This window comes from Triticum urartu, chromosome 2A, assembly GCF_056163025.1.
Source record: "Triticum urartu cultivar PI428250 chromosome 2A, HENAU_Tu73, whole genome shotgun sequence".
In the NCBI taxonomy this organism is placed as follows: Eukaryota; Viridiplantae; Streptophyta; class Magnoliopsida; order Poales; family Poaceae; genus Triticum; species Triticum urartu.
The window spans coordinates 287,172,593-287,193,651 of NC_141874.1; the positions used below are offsets into that span (position 1 = coordinate 287,172,593).

Sequence of the window (21,059 nt, forward strand, 5' to 3'; positions counted from 1 at the left end):
GAGTCGCCGCCCTCACTTCGCCTTAACCCGCCGTGGTTGACCCACCGTGGTCGATCTGTCGTTGCTCCGTCCGAGTCAAACCGACCTGCTGCCGCCTACTCCAAGCTGTCGTCGAGTTGCCTCTTCTACGGTGAGTCACCACCAAATTGTGCCCGGCCTCATCGTTCACCACCATCACCTTGAGCCGCCTCTCCTTGTTGTGTCTCCGAAGCCTTTTTCAGTTCCAGGCAGGCCTCAAATTACTTGGCCGGTTGTCAACTAGTACAGCCTTGAGCTGATGGGCTTCGCCTTCGCCTTCCGCCGGCGCTGGCTTCCGTGGCTGTTTCAGCGCCGCCTCACACCACCACCTCCAGGAGCTCCATCATTGAGTCGCCTCGGCCGAGCAATCTTACGGCAGCATCACTCGCTCTATGAATCGCCGCGCACCGAGTCGCCTTCATGGACCTAATGGCCGGCCCGCCGTCTTCCTTGCTGGCATCACTTCTGAGCCGCCGCTGTGGGTCGTCGCCTCCGAGCCTCAAGTTTCTAGCTCCCGCGGCCTCACTTGCCATCGGGACAAACCTCTAATTCTGGATACGCTAAACCGCCGCGTCGGATCAACTCCGCCCAGCGTAATCAGATCGAAACGACCACCATGGCCTCTTGTCTGAGTCACCGTCGTGCCTCGCTTCCCGTCCGAGTCGCCATTGGGCCTTCTCCCCTGAATCGCCATCGCCTCCGCCTCGTTGCTTCGTCAGTATAAGTACGACTTGAAGGGGGACTCCGGGTTCATTTCTGTTTTCAATCTGAGCCACGGCCAGTCCGCCTCGTTCCTATGGCACAGAGCCGCCCCCGGCCTTGGCCACACACCGCCCTCGCCGGAGTAGGTCTTTGAGCCGCCATCCAGGGCCTTGAGCCGGTTTTCTGTAGAAACTTAAAACCCCGCCTCCGAGTGGCCTACGAATTCAGCGACCTCGTCTCTGCTTCTAAGTCGCCCAAGGCCTAACTGCAGTTCAAAGATCGAGTCGCCCCGCGGCCGTGATCTTGACCCGTACTTTTTCTCGCCGGGTGTGTGCTCCCTGTAATGACCTTGAATTGCCTCCTCCTCACTGTTGCGGGTTGGTCTGAGCTAAACCGCCACCATGGATTTGCCTCGCGGCAGCCGTCAAGCCGCACCGTGAGCTACGTGCCGTCTCTGCGACATCAAGTCGCCTCTGCTCGCGAGCCGCCGCCCGCACTCCTCCAACCTGCCTCGCTCTGCCTCGCCAGGGGACACCACACCCGCAGCCATGCCGACCTGCCGGCGCCGTGACTACACCGCTCCAAGTCGCCGCCGGCCTGCGGGTCGCCTCTCACGGGTGTCTGCCTCAGGCGTGGCTCATAAGTGAGGTGAGCTGGAGAGGTAGAGGTCGTTGCAAGACCCCAGCCGGATGACTCCAACTCGCCGCTATGCGCCGGCCCAGCCGGATGACTCCATTGTGAGCCGCCAGTGGCCACGTCAAGCCGCTGGTGCCCAGTTCTACAACCACGGACAAATCCTCACCGAGCTTGTTTTCGTGGCCTGTGCGCCCTCGCCCATGTTTGCTAGCTAGTGCTAGTTTGTGCTTGCGCATATATGGTACAGATAGAGCAGAGCGGAGGCCGGGAGTAGCACATACGCCTGCAAGTTTTCTAATACTTTGTTAGAACATGGAAAGTGCTAGATGAAGCACGTATGTCGGCCGTTTCGGAGCTTTGTCATAGTAGCCTCAAACTGTTGGTTGCTCCCGTATGCTTCTCTGACAGAGGAAAAAGATAAGATGAGGCCAAAGGAAACAAAGTGGGCCAGTACTGCTGATTGATCAAACAACACAACCTGCCGCATCAGTCAAAGGGCAAGAACGTGGGCATCAATTAGTGCTATTTAGTACTCCTAATTCAGATGAGCTGTGTCCGTGTTCGTCTGACAAAACATCAGCTGATATCCGTCCCATCTGTTTTAATAGCACATATTAATTTTTATGTGAACAATTACTCTGGTCTATGGTATTGTTTCGCAGGACAATTGTTCATTACAGATGAGGCGTTATGCTGCAAGTATGGAGCATGCACTAGCAACGTTCTGCAGTGATATTTTCGTCCGAGCCACACTACCCGATGAACAGACGTGCGCAAGTCGCCGCTCCTATGACCCGGTCTACATCAACTTTCCCGTCCGTGCGGTTTACTGCGCCTACGATTACCTGCCCGTCCGCATCGAATTATAATGCCACAGCTAACTCGCCCGGCTTACTGCGCTTGCGATTGACTTGCTCATCCGCACGGCTTACCGTGCTTGTGATTGAAGGCTGACTCATCTGTCTGCTACCGCGACCGATTCGCCCGTGATTACTTTTAGCTTTGCCGTGGTGATCACCAACTCCGCGGTGGATATTTCCTGTCCTAACATATCAGGTGAAATCCATTCAGTATATTTTATATATTACATATTGCTTTCTTTAAAAAAAGCAATTACTCTGGCTTGCAATTTCTCCAATGCAGGACAAGTTGTCTACTGCAAAAGGGATTATTATAACACTGAGCTATTGCATGACTTATACCGGTTTATATCACGGTCAAAAATGGAGAATCTCAAGACAACTCCTCGAGTAGTCTTAAGACTCGGGGGCTATGATGACATGAATTAGCAAATATCGTGAGATTCAAGACCCCGGGTCATTGGAGGGAAGATAACCCGATCCTAGAGGCTACTGCCATATTGGTAAAAATTTAAAGGCCGTCAGAAAATTTCCGGCCCACAATGATGCTTCGGTTTACAATCTGTCTCAAGGTAAACCTATCTCCCACAAAGCTTTGAAGCTATAAATATCCGGTTTGAAATTCCGGTTTAAAAAGAATATCTCTCGCAAGTTCGTGTTTTCAGAAAAATATTACAGGGACCAAAGAGATTTTGATGCACAACACAACTCAAACATAGGCACCCGGCGAGCACAGCTCAGGAATATATCACTTGGGGGCTTCTGGCTTATTGAGCTAAACTATGATTACCCTTTGATCCGGCTCATAGCCACATTTATAGGTCATTTGGGGCTTCCTGTTCAAACATAGGTCATATTCGAACTAAAGAGAACATAGCTGTCGGTACCCTCTTGATCGGCGCAATGCCAAACTCACTAGGGGGCTTCTTGATCGTATTCGAATCATAGCTTAACCCCTTTCGGGTCCGACTTGGATCGTATTCGAATCAGGATCGTTAAAAACCTCTCAAGGTCATTTGGGAGCTTCCTGTTCAAACATAGGTCATATTCGAACCAAAGAGAACATAGCTGTCGGTACCCTCTTGATCAGCGCAACGCCAAAGCCACTGGGGGCTACATGATCGTATTCGAATCCTAGCTTAACCCCTTTGGTCCAGTTTACTAATCATATTCGAATCAGAAGCCTAAAATTCTTCTTTCTATTTTGCTTAAGTTTTTTGAAAACAGTATTTTGGGTTTGTCTTGAGACTTTTTGTTCATATCTGAAGCATATATGTGGTTTTGATTAACCTGGCTTGACTTTGGATGATAAGTCGCCATATATGACAATCATAAACATTTGGAAGTTTTGGCTTCTAAAAATTGGGTTATCGCCCTTACTACATAGGTATCCTAAACCGCCAGTACGATTCAATATCACAGGAACCGGTTTTCCAAACCAGATTATATTATTCAAATCTTTAATAGCCAACATGGCTGGATTTTTATTATGGTTATCAATAGCCAATATTATGTTGGAGGTCTTCATAGTCGCTTCAGCGCAATGGTTATTATTTTATTAATGGACATGATTTATTTTTACAATGGAGGGAATAGTCCCGAGTCGCTGCAGGGTTACCACCCGGTACTTGGGGGCTACATTATTTAAATTGAGATTACAAGTCCCATGTCAAATATGCAAGTCCCATGTCACTGCCAGCATGCACCATGGCACTTGGGGGCTAATGTAAAGTCATTTTTTATCAACTTATTGAAGACCCGACTCATCCCATTGTAATGAGCCGGCCCTTGGGGGCTACCAATTGCTCATGTCAAAAATTCAAGGTACACAAGCCTTAGTTCATTATATTGAAAGATCCACTACTCAGTTGGTAGAGTACAAAGCTCTTAACCTTATGGACGTGGGTTCAAGCCCTATGGTGGAGATTACATCATATGATGTTATTATCAATGAATTATATATAAAGTCCCAGCTCAATATTATCTTACTGAGCCGGCCCTTGGGGGCTACACATTGCTGTTCAAGTTTACATGATCATATTTATAAAGTCCCTGCTCATTAGGGCATAATGACCTGGCCCTTGAGGGCTACACTGGTTGAAGTTTTTGTGAGCATAAGACAATTACAAGTCCTAGGGGCAAGCATGACAACCCGACACTTGGGGGCTACATATGTGGAATATTCAGTTTTGACTAGTGACTGAAGATGAGTAACATGGATTTCTTCAAAGTAGTAATATTTATATTGAAGCAAGTCTTAAGTCATCACTTTGTCCTGCTCAAGACTTGGGAGCTACAGGTAACACGGATATAAGGGACAACTATTTTTGAAATCTCTGTTTTGAGCAAACCAGATTGACCCGGCATCACCAATCATTATGATCTAGTGTCTGCAACAATCATAGCCCGACGTCATCAATAATCATGAACCAGCGTTGGCAACAATCATGAACCGGCGTTGGCAACAATCATGACCCGGGATTATTAGTTTTTATAACCCGGCAATGGTGGTAATCATAAATCGGCATGTTCTACATCTTCAAGCCGGCTGAAAATCAGATGAGTATTTCAAGACCAATATTTTTGTTAAGTATTGGGAGTTGAATCAAATATTCTTCACAATATATTTCTGTGAGAAGCCAATGCCAGCAAATTGATTATGAAGCTGGTCTATTGACCCGGATTTTCTAGAAGGAGGAAATAACAAGGACTTAAGGGTGATCAAGTACCGGCTTACAAGAACTGTTAACCCAGAGCACAACTTGTCAAAATTGTTCTTGTGTTTATTTTGTAGGATAAGTTTACCATGGATAAATCCAAGCTAAACTGGGGGCTAATGTAGGCGATATACCCCGCGGTATGACCCGGCCGGATGTATGACCTGGCCGGACTTGGCGACTCACTGGTGACCCGTCCGGATCCCTCCACTCACTGATGACCCAGCTGGGCCTGGTGACTCATTGGTAACCCGGTAGGGGGGTCAGAGGAGCGACAAGACCCGGTGGCCCAATGTGCGGTTCAAGGAAGGCCGTCTCGTATTATGGTAGGCCGGCTTAAGATGAAAGGTATAAGGAATATTCCCTTACAAAGGAAGCAAGACTAGGACACCACTTGTAATAGAATAATCCTAATCCTACTAGGACTAGTCATGTAACCCTCCCCTTCAACATATATAAGGAGGGGCAGGGCACCCCAAGAGGGAGAAGTTCCACAAGTTAGACAGATTAGGGTTAGAAAAACAAGTCTATAGCTCTCAAGTTAGAGCACCCGTGTAATCGTGATCATCATCATCAATATCAATGAAGCAGGATGTAGGCTTTTACCTCCACCGTGAGGGGCCGAACCTGGGTAAAACCTCGCTTCTCTCGTCCCACTCAACCCCTCCCAAGATACCAACTAGATGCGTTGGCCTCACGACTAAGTCCTTTCAACGAGGACATCTGCCGTGACAATTCCATAACATTACCCTTTGTGTAATCGTGCCCATGCACCGTGAAATGCTAGCAAGAGCATCACCACTAACAAGTCTAGCAAACAAATGAGACCGTGGCAACACATTGATATCATTGAGAGTACCCGGCATACCAAAAGAACAATGCCAAATCCATAAATCCTCAGATGCTATGAACTCTAGCACAATTGTTACCTTACGAGACTTGCCACAAAATTTCCCATGCCATGCCTTCGGGCAGTGTTTCCAAGTCCAATGCATGCAATCAATGCTTCGTAAGATGCCAGGACAACCTCGCTTCTCATTTGTTGCCATCAACTGTATTGTGTCTTACTTGGTGGGTGGACGAAGATACACATGACCAAAGACGCGGATCATCACTTTGGAAAACCTACGCACTAACTCAATTGTAGTATCTCCGCCAATGCGAAGATACTCATTGGCATAGTCATCCGGGATACCGTATGTAATCACACGCATAACTGCGGAGATTTTTTGGTAGGCGCTAAAACCCAACAAGCCCGTGGCGTTTCTCCTTTGAGTAAAAAACTGACAATTGGCCTCGCAAGCTTGCACAATTTTTATGACGAGTGATCGACGCATTTGGTACCTTCTCCGGAAGAGATGCGGCGGATAGGTTGGATTGTCCGCGAAGTAGTCTTGCATCAACATCATATTCCCAAGAGACCGGTTGAGAGAGATGCAAAGACGACCGACAGTCAAACCTCGTTGTCTTTTATGGTTTCGATCCTCCACCTCCTTCATGGCTAGGACCACCATGACCATCTGCTGACGATGGCGCTCGAGCATCGATTCCACGTCTCAGTCGTCGGACGAGGAAGAATCCTCGAGCAAAAATTGCTCGCATGGGCTCAAATCCATCTATAAAAACGGAATCTAAGCTCGCATCAACGAGATTTCTACGACCAAGCTAAAAATAGGAAGGAAAAGTACTCACCGGGGCGGCGGGGCCAGCGGCGGTTCGACGAAACAGGGGCTAGCTTCTGGGGTGGGCGGCGGCTCAAGGCGATCGATTCGGGGCGGCGGAGACGTCGCAGTGGCTCGACTCGTGTCGGATTTGGGGTGAGCGGCGCAATTCCGCTGGCTAGAATGGTCGGAATCACAGGCAGCGGACGACTGCAGGAGGGGATGTGGGGAGAGTGCGTGCTGAAATGTCCCTCTCGCCAACCACTTTCACGGGATACAGAGCACCTACGGGGCAGGGGAGGAAGGGCTGTGCTTTCGCGGGTCGGAGGGTGGATTTTACCGCGCCCCTCAAATTTTTTTATGGGTCGGATGCTTTAAGGTTTATGTTCAGGTCACTTTTTTTGGATAAAACCATAAACTAATGGTTATTTTGCGGGTCGGGGCGATTTAAGGGGTCTGCTAGAGTTGATCTTACGTGATTGGTGATATCAACTGGCTAGTGTCTGCAATGAAATATGAACGATAGCTGGATGTTAACTAACGATGTTTGTGTGTGTACTCAGGTTCTATCCCCTTGTTTTTTAAAGACCTGGTTTGTCCGGCTTCATTGATTTAGGAGAAAGGAATGGGAAATACAGTGTGGCTCAAGTGATTATGGGCACAAAAGTTGTGCAAAAAGGAGAGTAAAAACAACAAACAAAGGGCTCAAGAGCCGCACTGGGCCTATTATCTCGCAGTATCAACACCGAATGGGGGCTCTAGGCATGCCCTTCCGGCGACTCTCCACTGGGCGTAATCCAGCATGATAGCTTGCTATACATAGTCCATGCATGTCAGCTTCCCTAGATCAGCATGGTTCTGAAGCCTTTCCTTGCTCCAGCTGGTGTGCGACGAATCATCTCTTGGCAGTGCTGCATGGAAGTGTGTGGAGGGGAGGACTAATTTATTACTACAAGTTGCAACTCCGACAACTCATTTTTAGCCTTTCTTTCTCTAAAAATCAAGTTCGGTCCATCCATGACGTTTGACAAGGGGCCCATCAAGCATACTGACTCGTTCTTGAGAGTGGTTAGTTTCACTTCGCGCTAAATTCCTCTATAACTAACTTTACAACTACTTGCATTGCTTTCCTCTCCATGTTTATTTTTATTCCTGTTATGATATACATGTATTATTTTCAGGGAAATCAATCATGTGTATGTTTTTATTCTCTAATACAAAGAGACACAGGTCTCCTTTGTTTTTAATGGTTTTTACTGCGTATAAGATTCTAACCTTTTGTATGGCCAAATACTACATACCTCCTCTTTATGAGCTATTCTAGCATGGAATGTTCTTGCAAGTTCTAGCCATCTCCTAGGAGTCGAGGACGCCCTTCGTGGAGTAGGTGCTGGTGACCTTGTTTTTTTTCAAAAAGGGGGTTCGCCCCAGCCTCTGCATAAGAACAATGCATACAACCCTGATTATTACTAAGCAAAAGGTCCAACACAAGTCTCCAAGTCTCAAAACAAAAAAAGCTCATGAAAAGCAAAATAGTAATAGAAAAGCCGCAACCGGCTGGCATAAAAATATAGGAACACTAAACGCCTATCCTATTACATGACCGCCATCCAAACCGGTTGAAAATATCCCATGCTACCATCTCCCATCGGGTAGATCCAGTAACCAAACGCTCCCTGGCCTCCGTCGGAGTGAGTAGCGACCACATATGAATCAACGCAGTGGCTCAGAAGATATCCTGCAAAAAATGAATATTTGTTGTTCTGTTAAAGACCAAATCATTTCTGTAGTTCCATACTGCCCATAATAAAGCACATACTCCTACACGAATGTGTCTCGCTATGTCGAAATCAATCTCATCAAGCCACCTTCCAAATAACGTGGTGATAGAATTCAGAGGAGTAATGTTAAAAGCTATGTGAACCGTCTGCCACATAATTTTTGCCAGAGGGCAATCAAGAAAGAGATGTTTGATTGATTCATGTTGGTCGCAAAAGCTACATCTTGTAGAACCTATCCAATTGCGTTTTGCCAAATTGTCCTTAGTTAAGATAACTTCTTTATGTACAAACCACATAAACACTTTGATTTTCAAAGGTACTTTGACTATCCAAACATGTTTCGTTCGGGGAATCGCGCTAGAGTTGATAACATCCAAGTGCATGGATTTAACTGAAAACTCTCCATTCTTAGTGAGTTTCCAGCACAACTGACCGGGCTGTTGAATATTGAGCGGAGTAGACTGCAGTACTGTTCCAATGTAAGCGTATCACTCCAGGCTACGAGATTCTTGGAGGATACATGGCTAGGGGAGACGCCCCTTTCATTTCAGCTCATCACTCTGCCAGAAGAAGCATGATCGATAAAAGTCTAATCTCTTCCGAACTCCAACAGGAACCTAAAAAAAGGAGAGGTGAAACATGGGCATACTCATGAGGACCGAATTAATAAGGATTAGTCGGCCTCCGTATGACATCAGCTTGCCTTTCCAGCAGCTCAGTTTCTTCTCAAATTGATCCTCAATGCACATCCATTCTCTGTTAGTCAGCTTACGATGGTGAATTGGTATACCTAGATACGTGAAAGGTAAAGCTCCCAATTCACACCCGAACAATTGTTTGTATGCATCTTGGTCATCATTAGCTCTTCCAAAACAAAACAACTTGCTCTTGTGGAAGATAATTTTTAAACCGGTCAATTGTTCGAATAAGCATAACACCAGCTTCATGTTTCATGCTTTTGCCAAGTCATGCTCCATGAAGATGATAGTATCATCAGCGTACTGTAGGATGGATACACCTCCGTAAACTAAGTGCGGGATGAGGCCACCTAGCTGGCCCGCCTCCTTAGCCCTTCCTATCAAGATTGTCAATATATCGACCATTATGTTGAATAGAATAGGTGACATCGGATATCCTTGCCTCAGTCCTTTATGTGTTTGGAAGTAGCGACCTACATCATCATTCACTTTAATCCCAACACTCCCTCTTTGCTTGAAAGAGTCTACCTTAAAGTTTATATAACTAATTACTATAAGCAGTTGTTTGGGCCTCTGGAGGATAACTTATCATGTATCACTTCTTTGACAACTTCCTTCATGACCTGGACGGATAACTTACCCATCTGTTGATGAAGCAATTCTGGACAATCTTTTGCTATTTTGGTAGACTGAGGACCTCCATGGATCGCAGTGGCATTGTCAAATTCCACAATCCTCTATTATTTAAATGAATGGCTGTTAGTGTATTGGGGTTTGCAATTGTCTTCATCATCAGAACATGCGGTCTTATGTGCTTCATGTCTGGTAAGAAGTATAGTTGGGAACATACTGCATGTAGGACTTGATTTCGATTGGATTTTCAAGCCATAGGGTTGAAGTTGCGGATGGTTTAGCAGATCTGCCGCCTGAAAATCACAATCAGTATGAGGCAGTGAGATGCGTAAATGAGTGCAGAAACAAGAGTTTATTCATTAAAGTAAAAAAATACGATGTATGAAAATGACTCACACTCGGTCTATGATCTAGACTTCTGCTCGCAACATGCTTTTGATCAGTCCCCTATAGCATGATATAAATATACGATAAAAGTTTCAGATGTCATGAATAGCTCACAAGAATTTCATACAAGTTAATGCATTACAAGTGCATACAAGGCACCCAAATGAAATGACTGAGCACTGCTTCCCCACCCGCGACGCTCTCAGGGGGGCAGCTCGGGTGAAACCTAACGCAGCCTTCGCCGCTCCCACCTTCACCCTCCTCGCCACCGTCGGGCGACCCATCGGGCAGAGCCCATGCGGCAGCCAGCGGCGGCAGGCCTCTCTCTCTGGTCGCGCGCGGAGGCCGGCCCTGGACGGCAAGGCGTGCATCGCGGAGCTGCGCAGCGGGGAGAATTTGGCTCTCCGGCCTCTTCTGCGGCGCGGTGGTGCTGGGGCGACTGCCCCAGGAAGCAGCGGCCCCCTCCTCTCTGTCTTCCTTGTCGTGGGGAGCGGCGGCTGGCCATTTTGGTGATGGATCTGGGCTCCTTTTCTCGGATCTGGTGGGTGCACATCATCGACGAGATGCGGCGGTGCTGGCCATCCTGGCCGCGTGGGTGGCAGGGCGGATGCGCATGGTGGAGGCCTGACGGCTCTCGATGGCGGCGGGTGGAGTTGCTGATCCCATCCTGCCTGGCCGGAGACAGGCTACTCGGCCGGGCTTGTCTGGCGAGGTTCTGTGGTGTGCCCTGGCTAGCGTGGTGCTGGCTAGGCCGCCTGGTCTCCTCGTGCTAGTGGCCTCTATATGGTGTAGGTGGTTCCGCCGGTGGTGGGTCTGGCACTACTCGCTCCCGTCGCCGGTCCGTTGGTGGATGGTGGCAGGCCGGTGATGCAGGTCTGTTGCAGCGTGCCGTGGTGGTGGCCCCGTGGTGCCTTGCAGCAGCGGCTGGTCGTGCAGGTGCGTGCCCTGTGGCTCCGACGGTTGGAGCTCGCCAGGCGGCGCAGGTTGGGCCGTGGCTTGGTGTGGTTGCGGCTCTGGCCATGGGTGGCTCCACAGTAGCTTGGCAGGTCGGCAGCGGCAGCGGCGGGCATATTTTGGCATCAGCTCGTCCGTTGGCGGCTTGTGTCAGCCTTCGATATGTCTCCTCGTTGTTCGGGTGCTATTTCCGTTGAAGGGACGGCCCGTCGCTCGGTGCTGGCCGATGGCCATGGCCCCACGGGCGGCGTGGTTGTCGGGGAGTGGCGTTCAGTGACGGTGAGTGTTGGCCAGGGTGAAAACCTGCTCTATCTTCGGATAGACTGGCGGCGGCGTAGCTCGTTCCCTTCTTGAAGTTGTCGTCGCAGCTCTCATTGCCCGTCGCGTGGCTCCAGGGGAAACCCTGATCCTCAGATCGGGCGGTGTCGGCACTCTGGTGTCGTAGCCTTCCTAAAGGGACTGTCTTGGAGTCCACGGTTTGTCATATGTGGCTTCATATCTTCGCGGTGGCATATTCATTGTTGGAGCCCCGGTTGCTCTTGTAGTGCTAGGGGTCGAGTTGCTGTGCTCAACGTCTATATATCATTTCTTGGGTGTGTGTGTTGTGGTGGAGTGCGTTTGTATCGGGTTGTTGTTGATCTTTGCTTTATATATAAAGCGGGGTGAAAGCCTTTTTCGGTAAGGCACCCGAATATATATTCGGTGGAAGAGCGACAACAGACTTATTTGTTTTGTTTATCAATGTCTACATATCCTCTTAGGGAAAACATCATCTGGTGAAACGTCATCGTGGTACAACTTACAAGAAGGAACAGTAACTCTCTTTTTTTCTACCGGAAAGAAAGAAGGAACTGTAACTTAAAGGTCATGTCAACATTGCTACTTACAAATGCTTTGAATGAATGCTTCAACGCAGGCATCTCATAGATGCAGCATCCTGAAATTTGCAGATGTTTAGCTAAGAGAACAATGAGACATGAGCATGACATACAACTGAATAACATACTTTCCTAGCGACCATATGTCGGACTAGGGGCCATATGGAATATCAGCAAGAAGTCCAGGGCACATGTAACTGGGAGTTCCTACAACCTTGAGAAGAGATACAATATATCAAATATCATCTATGCCACCGTTCATGTACCACTACTCTAGGAATTTCAACTACACAAAAATGGCATCGCTTCGTTGGGCGCATACTCAAAAGTGCCACCAGATATCATTACTATGAGCTCAAATCTCGTTTGCCATGTTATAATGACCAAAATACCTATGGAGCAACATGTCAGCTCTCCCTCTATCTCACTACAATTATTCGCTTGCTTACTCTTGACAAGTTGGGCCCACACTTATCATTGTGAGATAGAGAGAACTGGCATGTGGGTTTAGGGGTATTTTTTCATATAACATAGTCAATGGGTTTGACCTGACAATAATGATGTCTAGTGGCGTTTTTTAGCAAACATCTAATGGAATGATGTCAATTTTTAAGATATCTAATGGCATATTCGAGTAACTATCTTATCGAACGTTGGCATTTTTGAGCAGTTGTAACTTCTAATGGCAAAACTAAGTTGTGGGATACAACTAGTGGCGATAAAAACTCATCAAAGAACACCTACCTAGAGGTTGAGAAAGAACAACTTACCGATGAAGCTAAATCATCATAAGTCAATACTTTAGCCAGCCCAAAATCACATGTTTCAGTCAGACACCATAAATATGCGGAGGAGAAGATATTGCCGTCAGTAATTCCAAGTATTTTTGATGTACTAATTTTATTAGAACATAAATGATGAGGACATGGCTACCTTGGATATGACTAAAAATATTGCATACATGTATATTTGTGAGGTGTATGGGATATTTGTACAATCCACATATGAAGATAAGGGAAAAAGAGAAGTTCAGGTGTTGTTCAAAAAGTCCTCTGATGTCACTTTTGGGCCAAGAAAAGATAGAGTCCAAGTCTATTACATTCTGAATTCAGATTCAGGCTACATAGATATACATGACTCAAAACACCAAGAACACTTTAATACGGACTCTGAATTGGGTGATTGTTTTTTTGTTGGAAAGTAGATTTCGTGATCTTTCCTACCCAATTGGATTCACCTTCAAATATGTCCGGAGCGTTGATATATTGATGAAACAATCTGACGCTGCAGCAGAATCCGAGTCAAACTACAAGTGTAAAGGTTTTGCATCACCTCCACTTCAGCCCATGAGCCTTATGACCTAGGGTTATTTTTAGGCTGCCTTGGGACGTCCTCCCACCTCCTTGGCTACCACCCCTTGCTCCCATATTAGTAGATCCATCTAGTAGCTTTTTCCTTGGGATATTTTTGTTTAAAAGTTAGCCATTGCAACTTCGTGTACTTCGTTTGTGTCCAATGACTAGAACAAGACCGGTTCCGGATCCCCACCTTTATCAATACTTCATCTGTATTCGCAATATTCAAATTGCATTATCATATTATTGCTTCATCTTTGATTGCATGCAGGAATAGACCTTCATGGTCAGGCTGATCGTGCTTCTAGCATCGTCAGTAACCTCAGGAGTTAGTTTAGCGATTGCTAAGGCGCAACGTCATTGCATGTTTGTAGTCGGATCATCAAAGTTGGCTCCACAAAATCGATAGTTATCATATCACCGAAAGATCGAGCCCCTCGCCTCGATCAAGTGGTATCAGTTTTTTGGGTTGCTCGGTGAGAATTTCCAGTTTTCCATAGATTAGATCTATTTTCTTACCCGTTGTCCAAGAAAAAGCCCCCCCCCCACCCAAAAAGTTAGATCTATTTATCCTTTGTCCAAGCCAGCATGAGCCTTTGCAATTTTCTTTTCATTGTCTGCATTATTGAATTACCAGTTGCATCATCGTGTCGAGTTGCTGGTCTTAGTGTCTAGTTCGTTTAGAGTTTCTAGTTCTGTTCACATTAGTCACGCCACTGCTGCATCGTTATTCCTTCCACTGTCCACCATCCCATCCATCAATTTCCACCTCGTGCTACCCACTATTCATTGTCATAATCATAGTTGAGGCCGTTCACATCTTCGCTTGATTCAATCTACATCTTAGCTAGTTTATTTTGGAAAGTGGGAGAGAGAAAAAAATTAAAAAAGTCAGAGGAAAAAATGACATAAATGAAAAGAAAAAAAGAGAATAAAAAACAAAATTCGGATCTATCTACACTCAATCTCGTACCTAAATTCGGATTGGAATCTGTTTTCCACACTGTATAGTAAAACATGCATATCTTCCTCATACGAAGTCCGTTTTGACTCCGCGAGTACTCAATTAAAGCTAGCAACGAGCCGCATCTGATTAGTTGCAGAAGCTAGTTCAATATTTGGCACCTCAATTGGCTTCTAAATAGGTCTTTGTTCCCTCCGAAGTTCGCGAACACATCTTGTTCCAATTTTTTAGGCCAGTTTTAGAATTTGTTGACTCCTCATATCAACTCAGAATTGAGTGATTCTTTTTGTGTTTGAAAGCTTGAGTCAGTGCCATTCTTGAGAAAAATTATCAGAAAATTGGCACAAACTTTTCCAGAGGAAAGTTGGAGAGAGAGAGATTTGTTGGCATATCTTGCTTCGCAGGTGTTTCTCATCATTATCTTTACTGCCATTGTGATCTTCACTTATATCTTGCTGTCCAGAGCTACTTGGTATCCTTTATTAATGCTAGTTGTGCTATGCCGTGACCTCATTTGTGTTCTAGGCTCACGTCTCTACTCTGCTCTAGCGTAGGGCCAGCACAGTAACGTCATTGAGCGTTTATTCAGCATTGCATCTCTGAATTGATTATTGCTAATCTTTTGCTACCAAATATTTAAGCCTTTAGCTCCACATATTTCTATGCTATGTACACATACGTTCCCCTGGCAATCACTTTACTCGATCTTCGAAGTTATTCGACATCGCTGGTTGCTAGTGACCACCTGCTGCACGGTAAGAACTTATAAGATATTGATATTGCTTTACTATGAGCGTTTTACCACCATATTCTAGTAGTGCATAGGAACTTTATTCTCGAATTTTGTTTCTTGTTTCTACTAACCATGACAGGTTTCAGAGATACAAGTTCTTGGAGGAGGGATACATCTTCACCATCATGAGAGGTGGGACAACACACACAAGCACATGGCCAGGTTATCTCTTTACCGTCATTTGAGGGTAGATTTAACCCTGCTATTTATCTTGATGGGAATCGTTGCATGGAAAAAAAATCTATGCACACGCAATGATTTATCCATGGAGATGCATAGATACGAGGGGTAGAGTGTGTCTACGTACCCTCGTAGACCGTAAGCGGAAGCGTTTCACAATGCGGTTGATGTAGTCGAACTTCTTCGCGCTTCAACCGATCAAGTACCGAACGCATGGTACCTCCGCGTTTTACACATGTTTAGCTCGGTGACGTCCCTCGCCTTCTTGATACAGCAAGACGTCAAGGTAGTAGACGAGTTCCGTCAGCATGATGGCATGGTGACGGTGATGGTGAAGTGATCTCCGTAGGGCTTCGCCTAAGAACTATGAAAATATGACCGGGGGTGTAAACGGTGAAGGGGGGTGCCGCACACGGCTAGACAATTGTCTGTTGTGTGCTAGGCGCCCCCTCCCACATATATATAGGTGGGAAGGAGGGAGGAGCAGCCATAGGAGGAGCCCAAGTAGGAGGAATCCTACTTGGAGTCCCTCCCAAGCCGTGCCCCCTTTCCATATATAACCAAGGGGGAAGGAAAAGAGGGGGGGGAAGGAAGTGGGAATCCTAATCCACACTTTCCTTTCCCTTCCGTCTTTCCTTCTCCTCCTAGGCCGGCCTGCTATGGGGGGCGCACCAGCCCCCTGGTGCGTTCCCTCTCTTGGCCCATATCTTTTGCCGGGGGTGCCCGGAACACCTTCCGGTGACCCGATAAGTACCCGGTACCCCCCAAAATACTTCCGGTGTCCGAATACCGTAATCCTATATATCAATATTTACCTCTTGACCATTTCAAGACTCCTCGTCATGTCCACGATCTCATCCGGGACTCCGAACAATATTCATTCACCAATCATATAACTCATATAATACTATATCCTCAACGAGCATTAAACGTGTGGACCCTACGGCTTTGAGGACTATGTAGACATGACCGAGACACCTCTCCGGTCAATAACCAATAGCAGAACCTGGATGCCCATGTTGGCTCCTACATATTCTACGAAGATCCACTACAAGAAATATGTCAACTAGTGACCTTCTGTCAGTGACCCTAGAAGAATTGGTCATAGATCTACGACCATTTGAGATCAATTGGTCAAAAGCTGTTCAAGGGGCTCCAAACCCTCAACTATATCGACCATTTTGGTCAGAAAGGTCGTAATTTCCTTATATGGCATGGTCATAAAGCAGACATCACTGGTCTGCTGCCTTATTTCTAGCTGATCACGACCAATATAGATGGTCATAACCTTGTAAATTGTGGTGGATTGCTGTGACTAGGCACCACCTCATTAGTTTTGCCTATCACTACTACAAAAAAGGGCTATACCTAATATGGACATTAATGGCGCACCATGTATGTGGTGCGCCACTGCTATATAGCAGTGGCGCACCAGATACAGGTACGCCATTATTGACATATTACGAATGGCGCACCTGGTGTGTGGTGCGCCATTACTAGTTTTGAAAAAAATTGTTAGCGGTGGCGCACCAGGGGATAGTGCGCCATTACTAGTTGACATAGTAATGTCGCACCTTCACAAAGTGCGCCATTACTATGTGTATGACTGGGTCAAACCTTGGTCAAACTTAGTAATGGCGCACTTTGCATAGGTGTGCCATTACTATGTCAAACTTAGTAATGGCGCACCTACACAAAGTGCGCCGTTACTAACTTTGACCAAGGTTTGACAAACTCACACACATAGTAATGGCGCACTTTGTGAAGGTGCACCATTACTAACTTTCTTTGCACCCCCCTATGGACTGCCTTTTCAGTTTTAGAAAAAATAAAAGAAAATGATGGAAATGTCAAAAAATAAAAGAAAATAAGTTTCCCATGTGATATGTGGTCTAGTTGTTGGGAAAATTTACAAATATGAATTTCGACTTTATTTGCAAAATCTCTCTGGAAGTTAGTAAAATGGGCATAACTTTTGCATACGAACTCGGATGAAAAAGTTTTTTATATGAAAAATTATCTACTCGAAAAATTACATTTGAATTCAACGGGTTCCCCCAGTTTAAGATTTTTAGAATCCCGAAAAACCTAACAGAACGAAAGATACGGGGCTTTTAAGATCTAGAGGGGGAATAAAAAAATCAAACTTAGTAATGGCGCACCATTTGCTAGGTGCGCCACTAGTAACAGAAAAAAAATTGGTTTCGAATTTTTTTTTGGAAAAAAATGTTCAAAATATGATACATAATATGACTGGGAAGTTTGAAACATTTTTTCAAAATTCATCACACTCATGAACATGAACAAAGTCATAGACATCAACAAGGTTTAATAAGATTGATATGATAGATATATCAACAAGTACCTGTTAAGTGAGTTGGTGCTGGGGTTGGATAGAACTATGAAGTTAAGCATGCTCGGGCTGGAGTAGTGTGAGGATGGGTGACCTTTTGAGAAGTTTGACCACGGAGTGCGATTTGACTTGAGATTAAGCATATTGACCCGAGATTAAGAAAAAAAATGAAAAAAATTGAATTTTTTTGAAAAAATATTTTCTAAAAAAATTGAAAATTTTTTGTTAGTAATGGCGCACCATGGCGCACCAACATAGTAATGGCACACTACCCAGAGGTCCCTACAGCTGATGAAGAACCACCACCGGCCAATGGTGTACCGTATCCCATGTTTGGTGATGGCCTCACGGCGGAGCAGCTCTATCAGCAACAACTCCAGAACTAGCTGCTTTAGAATGGGATTGGTAATGATCAGGCTCCTCACCTTGCTCCTCAGCAAGAGGGTCCTCAAGCTGCTCAATGGGACCCATGGCCGCAGCCCCTTCTCCACAAATGCCAGCTGCCCTGGTTAACTTCCAAGCGTGGCTTGCTGCTCAGGGTCTCCGTGTGCAAGATGACATTTTACCCAAAGACAATGTCACTAACAGCCTGAATTTGGTCTGGTATGACACTAACTCCTCTGCAAGCACTCATGGCTCCTCTCTTGGATCCAACAATCAAGTTAGCACTCTCTTTGTGGCTCCCCCTGTGATCCACAATATCATCAATGTGGATGTTGCTATTTCAGCTGCAACTCTGAATGTCAGTATTTCTGTTGAAGGAAATGAGCTTGCTATAGTGTTGACTTCAGACTTGATCCCGAGGAATGTCTTCACTACTTATCTCTCCTGGTACATCCTGTTTATGGTTGCTGCTTTTTGCCCCTGGAGCGCTGGATATGGGATGCCTCCATTGGAGTTTCAGACAACTTCTCCTCCTACCTTTCTTCAGGTGGCAGACCAGGAGACCACCCACCTTCTGTGCTTCTCTGCGCGTGTCCTGCATGACGCACCAGCTTCTAGCTCGATGCAAATCAATGTATTGGCACTTGACGAGGAGGTTCCTGGTACGCTGCCCTCTGAACACCTTCACGCTCCTCCAACTGAAGCTGCCGATGATAGTTCAATGGTCAACCTGACGCAAGATAGTGCTGCTCTATCTGATGCTCTGCTCAACTTGGCCCCAACTACTTCTTTAACTAAAGGGCCCTCTTTTGTCTCTCATGGCCCATTGGAGGTGGACTCTGACTTGGGCTTAGCCCAAGTCCCGTCTGATGAGCCTGGCCCTTCTACAGCCCGCCATGTCGCTCGAAATAAAAGGCTCCTGTGGTCACCACTAAAGTCAGGCGCAGCACTAGATCGATGCGTTTCGATGTATTCAGGGTGCCACAAGCCTCTGATGTGTGCCCTACTGTATCCAAAGCGAAGCCCAGGGTGATACCTTCTGCTGCTCCTATCTCCAGTACTATGATCATGGATCAGGCCCCTCCACCAACACCTCTCCACACCATGCAGTACATTGGCATCATTCACTACACCGTCCCACCCCAGGAACTCACCAAAGCTGCTCTGCTTGCACCGGACGACACGGCTATCATCCACAATAGCCCGACGGAGAGCTCCTCTTCTTCGGCTTAAGTTAGCTACCCCTAATGCCGCTTTTGCGTAGCTGGAACGTGCTATGTTGGAATGTGCACGTGTTAAATTCAGAGAAAAAACTACTAGCGTTGTCAAATGCGATCTCTGTTAGTGGTTGTGCCATCGTGTGTTTGTAGGAAACCAAAAAACCTGTTATCGATCTAGCGTTTGTTAAAACTTCCTGTCCTAAACGTTTCGACAGATTTGCTTACATTCCTTCTCGTGGGGCTTCGGGTGGTTTACTTACATTGTGGAACATCTCCATCTTCTCTGGGACTGTGGTCGTCCAAGAAGATTTTGCTTTGGGAATTCAATTCACCAGCACGATTTCAGCCCAAGCGTGGACACTCTTCAACATCTATGGCCCCTGCACAAGGCCTGCTCGGGACGATTTTACTCAATGGCTTTATGCCAGAGATATCCATGCAAATGAAGGTTGTTTATTCCTTGGGGATTTTAATTATATTAGAGGGCCAGAAAATCGGAACAAGCCAGGGGGTCATGCCAATGATATGTCCATGTTCAATGACATTATTCACAAACATAATCTAGTGGAATTACCTATTAAATGCAGATTGTACATGTGGAATAACATGCAACAAGATCCACCTCTCGAGCAACTAGATTGGGTTTTTACCTCTACGCATTGGACACATGCTTACCCCAATACAATGGTCAAACCTCTTTGCAAGCCCACCTCGGATCACACACCCTGTGTTGTAACCATTGAGACAAAAATCCCTCGGGGCAAACTATTCAGGTTTGAATCATATTGGCTTTCGCACCCTGGTTTCATGGAGGTGGTTAAAAGAGTTTGGGACAAACCTATTGCTATGAACAATGCGGCGACCCTTCTCTGTCGTAAATTCAAACATCTATGGCAGGAGCTAAAAGCTTGGAGTAAAAGCATTTCATGGCTTTTGGTGGCCATTCAGAATACAAATAAAACCATTGCAGACCTAGATGAGCTAGAAAATCAGCGGGCTCTCACACTTCCCGAGAACAACTTCCGCAATATTATCAAAAATCATCTCCTTCGGCTATTGGATTATCAGAAACAGTATTGGAGGAAACGTTGCACCATTAGGTGGGTTAAGTTTGGCGAGGAAAACACAAAGTTTTTCCAAGCTGTGGCCACTGACAGATATCGCAAAAACAACATTGCTAACCTGCAAACACCTGATGGCATAGTGGTGGAAGATCACAACGGCAAAGAAGCCCTCCTTTTCCATGCTTATTCGAACATATTAGGTACCTCTAGCCCCACTCAAATGCAATTTGATCTACCGCCTCTAATCAGGCCCCATGCAAACCTTGATCACCTCACTCTTCCCTTCACGCATGAGGAAATTGACTTGGTCATTAAAGAAATGCCACGGGATAGGGCCCCTGGTCCAGATGGTTTTAGTGGTCTCTTCCTTAAAGCGTGCTGGCCAATCATCAAGGAAGACTTCTACTCGCTGTGTGATCAATTCCATGCAGGAACACTTAATCTCCAGAGCATTAATGATGGATTGATTACTTCAATCCTGAAGAATGTGTCTCCATCCACAGTTAATGATTACAGGCCAATCACACTACTAAACTGCTGCCTTAAACTCATTACTAATCTCCTGGCCAACCGTATGTAGAAGGTCATTCTGGAAATTGTCCACCGTAACCAATATGGATTCATCCGTGGAAGATCTATACAAGATTGCCTTGCATGGATATTTCAGTACATCCACCAATGCCAAGCTTCCAAACGACCGATCATTCTACTAAAGCTCGATTTCGCCAAAGCTTTCGACACCATCGAGCATGACCCCATGATCAACATTATGAAACATATGGGCTTTAATGAGAAATGGTTGTCCTGGATAAATTCAATAT

At 46.0% G+C, this 21,059-nt stretch overlaps 1 pseudogene; it reads right to left on the reverse strand.

Annotated features, from left to right (window-relative positions):
• LOC125536073 (serine/threonine-protein kinase Nek3-like) overlaps positions 1–18,041 on the reverse strand; it is a 30,616-nt pseudogene extending 12,575 nt beyond the window's left edge.
• Between the last annotated feature and the right edge of the window lie 3,018 nt (positions 18,042–21,059).